Source organism: Diabrotica undecimpunctata, chromosome 1 (assembly GCF_040954645.1).
Source record: "Diabrotica undecimpunctata isolate CICGRU chromosome 1, icDiaUnde3, whole genome shotgun sequence".
Classification (NCBI taxonomy): domain Eukaryota; kingdom Metazoa; phylum Arthropoda; class Insecta; order Coleoptera; family Chrysomelidae; genus Diabrotica; species Diabrotica undecimpunctata.
Genome location: NC_092803.1, coordinates 49,876,105 through 49,886,685, shown reverse-complemented (window position 1 = coordinate 49,886,685; position 10,581 = coordinate 49,876,105).

Here is a 10,581-nt window from a genome sequence, read left to right as displayed (position 1 = left end):
TAGCTTTAATAATGTTAAGAAGGCCTCCAACGAGTATTGAACTAAAACTGGATGATATAAGTGAATATGAGGAGATGAAACAAAATAAGGAAAAACAACAAAAATCATTCAGTCCACCCGTATGGTCGGTAGCTCCTAAAACGAATAAAGAAATCTATGCCAGAATTGGATATGTACCTCCAGAACATGTTCAACCACACACAAATCTAATATGAATGCAAATATGAGAATCTTTTGTGATTTTATTTAGAATTTTTGACTAAATGCTGTTCATACATATGTTTAATAAAATATTTATTTTGTATATTCATGTCTCTTTATTGGCAATAACTGAGTATACAATTATCAAATTAAGATTCAAAATTATGTTATTTGTCATTAGAGGGTAGTATTTGCAATATTTTTGAACTGAATAAACATTAACAGAACAGAATAAACAAGTTTGGTAAGGAATTCAGTCAAATTTACATTTGTGTTAAAACTAAGTTCTCCCTATGTTCATTTAAGTTATTGTAATTGGTAATATTTTTCTTGACAAAACTCTGCATTATATTACAATTCATCTTCATTAACAGGCTGCAAATTTATTGCAATATCTATTAACCTTGAGAATCCAATATTGCAAATAGCGTTCTCCTCAATCTTTATCTTGAGTCCTGTGCATCCACCTCAAATGAACATGTTATTTAAGGTCATCCACCCAACTCATCTGTGGTCTCCCTCGTTTTTATTTATGTCCATGGCCTCCCAATCCATAATAATCTTAGTCCATCTTCTTGTCTAATAGTATTATTAGCCAATTTCCACTTTAATTCTGCTATTTGGCTGGGAGTATCTTTAACTTTTGTGATGTTTCTTACACAGGAATTTCTCCTTCTATCTGACAGTATGATGATCATTTGCTGTTTGTATTTTCTCTATTCTATCGATATTAGCTCTTGTGACTGTACAAGTTTGACATCCATATGTAAAGATTGGAAGAATGCACTGTTTTAAACAGATTCATTTTTAGATATTGAGTTTGCTTTTTATTTTTCAATATATAGCTAAATTTAGTCTCTTTGTTTCTATAGTTTGGTTTTCTGTATTTAATTTTATTATCTATCCCCAATATATGTATTAATTACCTTCTTGTATTTGTTTTTGATTAACTAGGATTTTTATTTCTTCTTGATTTGTGATCACTTTTGTTTTGTCATAATTTATATTCAGTGCAACTTTTGTCACTTCTTGATCTAATTACTGTACCATTCACTCTAAGTATTCTTTGTTGTTATAAGCACAATATCATATATGCATATCTTAGGTGATTTAAGTATTCTCTGTTAATTTTGATTCCATATTTCTCCCATGTAGTTTCTTGAAAATGTCTTCTAGTGCTTGGTTGAAGAGTTTTGGTGAAATTGTATATCCTTGTCTAACACCTCTTTGTATAGTTAGATATTTTTTTTTTCATGGAAGTCTTCTGGTTATACTGCAGCCAATTTTCTTATTGTACATTCCAGGATTCTGGAACCTTGTACCAGCTTATACAGTTCTAGTGGATGGGTATAGTCGCCTCGTATTTCGGTGAGACTGTGTAAAAATATATTTATCTGTAATAAAAGCAGGCAATACAGATTAAAATAAAAGTACTTTACCAGGAGTAGTTATTAACTGCGAAATTATCAATGACTGAGATGTATAATAATACAAAGTTTTAATATTCTCTTCTATATTTCCATTTAGATGAGCCTGGTAAAATATGTACAGTCGCTCAGATAAAGTTATCATCGATGCATTCTTTGCGTAAGATAACAATATTTGCCTGAGCGACCGAAACCATAAAGTAAGTTACCCCAATAAATTTTGTTTCGACTGTCCAGTGGTTTACACTTGGGTAGGTAGTATAATATTTTATATTATTTTAAACTTTATTTTTAAACGAAATATTGTTTATTTGGATGAAACCTGGTATGGTACTCATGATACCGTGAAAAAAAGTTGGACGAATAATAACAAAAAGTGTTCTATAAAGTACCGCCCAATAAAGGACAGAATTATAATTTTATACTGAGAAAATGGATGCATCGACGATTTATTATTAATATCTGCAAAAAAAATGACGTGAATCTAGATTATCATGAGGATATGGAGGGTGGAGGAATTTTTTGTGAATCATGGATTGAAAAATCTCTTCTTCTAGAATTATATATATATATATATATATATATATATATATATATATATATATATATATATATATACAAACAACACAGTTTATTAGGGTTGCAGTCAGAAAATTGGGCGGGATGTTAATGAAACACTCTTATGACTTTTTGTCTAGCTTTCGGAATGATTTTATTCCTTTTTCAAGCCACTGTAATAAAATGTTAATATTTATAAAATATTACAATTCTTCAGTGCAACTTACTAGTCGTTGAGATTATTTATAAAAGCATAAACACTCAACATTAATAACACACATATAAAATAATGGACAAAATACATTCTAAAATTCTTTAAAATTTAGGTACTGATAGTAAAATAATAAATAAAAAGTAAGATAAAGTAATAAACTGTGTTGTTTGTTTATATCGACAGTCACTAATATCCAGTAATTCTTATATATATATATATATATATATATATATATATATATATATATATATATATATATATATATATATATATATATATATATATACATATATATATATATATACATATATATATATATATATATATATATATATATATATATATATATATATATATATATACATATATATATATATATATACATATATATATATATATATATATATATATATATATATATATATACATCGAAAAAGAGGTTCGAGCATCAATTTTAATGCTTTCAGTTATCAATATGATGGAAATGAAGTATAAAAAAAGTTCAACTCAGGAACCATAGATGTAAACGTTTAATGTTTTTTTGAAAAAAAAACAGAAGTTAGTTTTTATAAAACTCACAAAGAACGGAAGTACATAAAAATATGTAAAAGAACAGTAAACTTTATAATTTTATTTAAATACTTTTGAAATGTGGCACCCGTGGTGTGATAATAATTCTGCAGCTGCAGAGCCAGTGGAACCCTGTAATCAATTGGAATATTTTTACAAATCCGTGTAGTAAAATGTAAGCGACATTTTCAATACCTCTCTGATGATACCATCCAAACATATGCTGAAACATGTTTATGAAGGATTGTGTTCTAAATTGTCTAAATCAGAAGCAATTGTAGAAACGTATTTATCAGAGTGTCCAAAGCAATCTGCTACAAGACTATAGGAGAAACATCTTCTAGACAGAGGAGAAAGGATTGTGCAAATTCACACAAATAAAACCGCACCTAAAGGAACCTATAATCAAAACAATATACAAAATGGATGCGGCTAATATTTTTTCAACTATTGAAAGCCTTCGAAGTGAACTGGTTCGAAAGGATATTCTCTTATATTCAGCAACAACACTTCGATTATTTCTTAAAGCCAATAATTTTAAGTACAAAACTTTAGACAAGCGCCATAATGGAAAGTACTAGAATAATTATTTCTTTAAGAAACATTTCTATCAGATAGATAACTTAGTATCAAAAAATGAAACGAAATGTTGTTTATTTAGATGATACCTAGTGTGATACTCATGGCAGGACAGAGAATTATAATTTTACACTGCGGTTGAGAAAATATATGGATCGATGATGTATTATTAATATCTGCAAAAAAATATTACAACGCGTCTCTAGGTTATCATGAGGATATGGAAAGTTTAATTTTTGAATCATGGTTTGAAGAACCTCTTCTTCCGAGATTACCTAAATATAGTGTGATTATCATGGACAATGTATCATATTATTCAAGATTAATGAGAAAATTTCAAATATTACTTGAAACAAATTACAAATTCAAGAATTTTTATTTGAGAAAGATTTGTACTTTGAGGCATCATATAGTAAAAAGCAATTATTGGAGGTTGTTTACAGTAGACAGTACCAGAAGGAATATGTTGTTGATAACTGTACTCGCAGTAATGGGCATACCGTGCTTGGTATGCCCAGTATTACAATTTACAATCGTACTTCCTCCTTACTATTGTAAATTGAACCCAATAGAGTTAATATGGACACAACTTAAAGGAAATAAAAGAAGAAGAAACGTGGCTCCTAAATTTTTGTCTACTGCTCCTCCAGTTAATTAGAAGAGAAGTCACAAAGATCACAGCAACCAACTGGACAAGTGTAATCAAACATGTAATCGCAGTGGAAAATGACTATGTTAAATATTTACTAGCATTAACCAAATTAACTATAAATATAGAAGATACAACTGATACTAGTGATAACAGTGATTCTGAGTAGATTAGTAAGTTCTTTTTCTAAATCAAAGTACAGGTTAGGTTATTAGAAAATACCTGCTAGATATATAAAAAAAGATGTTCATACAAGTTTTAGACTTCTTACCCATTTTTAAATTATTGAGGTACTAAGTCTTCTCTCACACGGTGTCAAACCAAAGTTGTTAATAGAATACCCTGTATATAATTTAAAAAATGAATTCTCTATTTTTTTTATTACAATAACTAAGTTATCAGGGATAAAATGTGATCATAAGTTTTAAAACTTATGAGCAGTTGTGTTATTAAAACGTTTGTATACTTAAATACTTGTACATAAAACATTTGTTTAATTGTATGTGATAATTACTTTTATTAACAATTTTTTATAGGTATTGTTATTTTACAATAAGTTCTATTTAGCCGAGTCGATTAGTGTTATCTCTTCCTAGATATATCACAGAAGTTAACAACACCAATATTTTTTATTTAAACTTTATAGAAAAGGAAACTTTTTCTTAAATAAAATTAAATAAAAATAAAAACTTTTATTTAATTAAAAATTAGATATCTACGCTACTGTTCAATAAAGTAGTGACCACTCTGACATTGTTGCCATTTTCTAGTATTTTACCCGTTCTGGTTCCTATAAATTTTCTCACGAAATTACGTGTCGACTATACAATATATTTTTCGAGTCATTTGGTTGTCTCCAGAAAATATTTGTCACCTGCAATCTAATACCTCAGTCATGTGGGTTTTAAACCCACCATACTGTGTGTTTTAAATTTTGTGTAGAAATAATTGTTTCCAAATCTTCCATAAATATATTCGCTATATCTTCCATAAATAATGGAGATAAAGCAGGGCCCATTGCTAGACCAAAATTTTGTTTACAGAATTCATTATTTAGTTGAAAATAGGTATTATCAGTACATAATGTTAATAACTTCATTATATCTGATACATTTAGTCTTTTTCTAATTATCAATGTGTCATCATTCTCTAATTTTGTCTTCATTATTTTTAAAGTCTTATCTAATGGTACATTTGTAAATATGGTGAAGATATGTAGATCATGTGGAGAGAGAGAAGGAATATAATAACACTATTTTTCCTCAATGTTTTAATCTCAAAGAAGGATACTGAATATAAGACTTAGGTATAGAAAATCAACACACACTAACTAACAGATATCTAATCACAACATCAATATTAAAAATGGAATCATTAAATCCTTATAGAATAGAGCCAAAATTACTTGTTCTAACAAAAATTTCTTGTTAGAGGAAAAAATATTCGTTAACATATGTTTTACAAAAAATGATTATCCTTTGTTGTTTATAAATAATGAATTTTCAAGAATAGACTGAATGGAACAGAACAGCTTAGAATGGGAACATTCAAAAAAAATAATATGAGGAAAATACCACACATAAAAGGATTATCAGAAAAACTTAAAACGATAGGAAATAAATTCAATATTTCAGCAACATTCAAAACAACAAGAAAGAACAAAGAATTGCATTTGTAAAAACCTTGTGAATGCAAACATTTTTATTTGGGTGAAACATCAAGGAAATTAAATGTTAGAATTAGAATTAATGATTTCGTCACAAAACCAATTGTGTTTCAAATTCCTCGGCAGAATGCAGCAATATCTGGTTACCTATATTAAAAGACGAATTCAATAGAAAGAAAATACCAATATTAATAATGCCACAGTGACATGTCGAAGCAGTAGCGCACCTAGAATTTTCATGTGGGGAGATGTTTTATTGGACACCGAAATTTTTTTTATGCTATTTTTTATTGATAGATTCTACTTTAAACGTTCGGCGTGAAAGAGTCACTGATAGCATACCGGCTCACAAAAATCGAACGTAGGTAGATTACTTAGAACTGAAAAACAGCAAACTGACAAAAGTGAACATCCAACAACAAACAGTGAAGTGTGGCAATTACAAAGGTACGTTCTTGAGAGTATGTCCACCGAACGTCTTCTTGGGTAGTGGTCATTTTAAAAGCAGTGGAAAACCGCTTATTTGGACGTCCCTCGAAAGCGTTCCTAGATAGTTCGCGAAAAGTTCGTCGAGTGCCTAGCGAGCACTACCGCTTATCCTGTAAAGGATAAGACTAGTTTCCTAGTGAGGTTCTCTCATTGTCGTCGGTGAGTCTGCCTTCGACTAGCAGGATGAGCTGAAAAAAAATCCGCTCTTCTGTACAAACTCATTATCAAACACGGTCCCTGGCCCACGGAGAGCTTCGACACCTGGGGTGGATATTCCATCGCCTCAGTGATGTCATCTCCATTGCCAAACATGTCAAATGATCAAACCGATTTTCTAACTCGACTAATCGATATCCTTCAGGAGGTCCTTATGAGGTATTCTGACGCATCCGCCAAAATTGTAAGTGATCTAAATATCATCAAACCTATTCTCAAACCATTTGCTGCGGACGATGACTCCGATAGTAATTATGAGGACTACCCTCCTCTGCCTACCATCGCTGAGATAAATTCCAGCGACTCCGACAGCAATGTTCTACCAGCCACTCCTCCTACTCCTAGACCTAGGACCCGCTCCAGGTCGAAGAGAGTAAGGAAAACCAAATCCGCCACTAAATCAAAAGTTAATACTACAAGTTCAGCTACTAAAGCTGCCAAACCATCCACCACTCCAGCCACCACTACCAATAAACCTAAAAAAAAAAGAATAACCGCTTGTAATGATGAGGTGCCATCCACCTCACGTGCCCCTTCTCCGCCAAGAACAAATATCGAGGTCACCAAATCCTCAAAAACTACCGCCAGTTCGGAGAACCAGGTGAAACAGCCGCAACGTTTCACCTACAAGGTTCTAAACATTCCAAACGCGTATGATACGCAAAGTAAACTTTTTCAACTTGTTAACACCCAAGAATTATTCAAGGGTGTTATGGTAAACCTAAAATTGGTCCCTAAGGACCGCTTGGCGTATCTGGAGACGTCCAAAACTTTGAACGTGAAGGATATCTCCAAGAAACTGCAAAACCGAACTGGCGATCCAGCAGTCACAATTGAGCCGAAAAGCTCACGCCAAAAAAAGTTCTCGTCCTACCCACGAAAAGCCGTCACCATTCCACCTTGTTGTGACAGATGTAGATTCCTCTATCTCCATTGAGGAACTAGCCATAAGTCTGAATGAGATGGACTTTCCCTCCATCGGATTATCTCCAAACAATACAATAAACCCACTAGGCTAGTCCGAATGTTTCTCGACTGTGATGCATTGATGAATGGCATCTGTATAGATGGCCTTATCAGACCCTGTGAGGCTCCTCATAACCCTAACATTATCCGCCCGTCCTCCAAATATTGCAGCCGTTGCTGTCAAAACTGTACTCTAGGTGGAAAATTCCTAACCAAACAAATTAGGTTAGGTTAACATAATAAATATGTTTAGCTCTTCTTTCTCATGGTACGTACTTAAGACGTAATAGTACGTACTCTTCTGTACGTACTGGTATGTACGGCAGTGTACGTACTTAAAACGTACATTTTAGATCATGTACGTACAGTACCAAAATTGTACGTACTCAAAACGTACTGTGCTGTTTGGGCATAGTGCCCACAGCAAGAAACAACAAGGTCGAAATGACGTTTGTCCCCCTCCAGTAAGCCGTCACATTCGACTGTGTATTAGGTACGATCAACTGTGTGGGAGTCGGTCGAAAAAGAGCACTCATCAAAAATCTCCTATTTAAACATAAAATACAAATCCTTTCCCTCACTGACACCCGCCTAAAAATTCCAACCAATTTTACTGGATACACGATATATCATTTGTCCAAACGCCAGGCCAGTCATGGTAATGGTCTTTTGATCCACCAAAACATACCCACCTCACCTCATACACCTCCTCCAGACATCCTCGACTACCTGGCAGTTGACATACATCTACCAAACAACATCGATATTACGATAATTTCCTACTACAAGCATCCAAATACACCTCATTCCGTACCTCTGGTCGAGTATTTTTCTAGACTCGACAAGGCGGTTTTAATGGGCGATCTTAATAGCAGACACACTCAATTTGGTGATACATTCCTGGCAGACAGCTCTCAGACCTTCTTCTAGAGCTGCTCATTTCCAGAATTACCAATAATGAGGTCACGTTTTTCAATCACCGTGGAATGTCCATTGTCGATCATAGCTTTTGCTCGAACAGTTTGCTAGATAGGTTTGCAATGAATGCTTCATTGGAGATTCAATAACCTCTGACCACCTCTTACTCCTAGTCAAAACTGACTTCTCCACCTACAAGATCTGCTATCTACAGGATAAATTATCGCAAAGCAAATTGGGAACTCTTCCAAGAATATATCAATCAAAACCTCCCAGAGTTAGGCAATATGTCAACACATAATCAAGTTGACACAGGGATCTCCAAAATTGAGAAGCGTCTATAAGAAGCCTCATCCCTGGCAATCCCAAAAACACGAATTAATCCATATACTCCAACTCTCCCACCTAAAATCATCGCACTAATTAAATCCAAACGCAAAATAATCAGAGAGTGTAGAAGATTCAGAGATCCTCTCATCAAAACAGAGTATAACAAGCTCTCGGCGGTTATAAGGTTGGAAGTGAACAGGCTAAAACAACAACAGTGGTGGCGTGCCACGGCCGACCTTGATTACCGGGAGGGTGCTAAATTCTGGCAACACCTTCCAAGTCCTAACGAAACAAAAAAGTCAACCACGATCTCATCTCATATTTAATAACGCCATCCTCAACAATTCTCAAGTCAAGACCGAAGCCTACAAAAATACATTACAGGCCGCCCTCGTTTCCCCTAATAACCCCAATTTCAACGAAAGATCCAAAAGAGAAGCCTAACGGAAGTTGAAGATATATTCTACTACCCTCAGGCACATTTTCACCAGATGATGGCCCCTGTGACTGAGGACACCGTCAGGCAGATGTGTAATATTGGAAAAAACACAACTCCTGGCCCTGATGGCATCCACAGAATATGTCTCAAAAATCTTCCAGAAAATATTATTCCGTTACTCACCAATATAATCAATGCATCTCTTACGCTTAGCTACTTCCCAATCCAATGGAAAGTGGCCAGCACAGTCACAATTCCCAAACAAGGGGAAACCCTTACCAACCCTGAATCGTACAGACCTATTTCATTATTGAGCACCCTAGATAAAGTCTACGAGAGGATCCTTAAGGAAAGACTCGTAGAATTCCTAGACGCTCACCTCGCCATTCCAGACTACCAATTCGGATTCAGGGCTGGACACTCCATTCAAAACGCATTGGTTGAAGCAACAACTTTCATCTTACAATAACTTAACGAAAGGAACCACGTCATAGGCATATTCCTAGACGTCCAGAAGGCATTTGATCAGGTTTGGCATACAGGCCTGGTCGAAAAACTCCACCTCGCTGGACTGCCTTTCGTTACTACTTTCGTTAAACTAATAAATTCCTATCTCTCCAATCGGACGATCAGGATCAAAGTCGACAAAACCCTATCCACACCCTTCACTCCAAAAGCTGGAGTACCCCAGGGCTCAATTCTTGCTCCAATATTATACACAGTCTACAATAGTGACATCCCCGCCCACAGCATAGATCGGAGACCCTTCTACTTTACGCTGATGACACTGCTCTCCTTACGTCAGGACCACATAGAGAGCGTGGACAATTGTCTGTATTCGAAAGAGCACAAAATTTGAAAGAGTCATTAGGTGGTGCAATAAATGGAGAGTGACCATAAATCCCTCCAAAACACAACTAATTCTATTCAAATCTTCAAATTGTCGTGATTACCATGGCCGAACAGCTCTGTTAGGAGAGGACCTTATTCTCAGAAACTCGGTTTCCTATTTGGGAGTTCATTTTACTAGGACTCTCAACTGGAAAACCGACATTCAAAATACCCTTGATAGGGTGAGAAAAAGGTTTAAACTCCTGGCAGTGCTATCCGGCAAATTGGGCAGGACGGCATCTAAAACACTATTGCACACCTATAAGACATTCATTAGACCTATCATCGAATACGCATCGAATATGCATCTACGCCTCCCTTAAACCATACGAAATCAAGGCCATAATAGCTACTGAAAGAAAAATCCTTAGATGCTGCATAAGGGTGAGCAGTCACTACCCATCAGCACATATATACACATTAGCAAACATAACAATACATAACACCAATTAACGACAGAATCCTGCA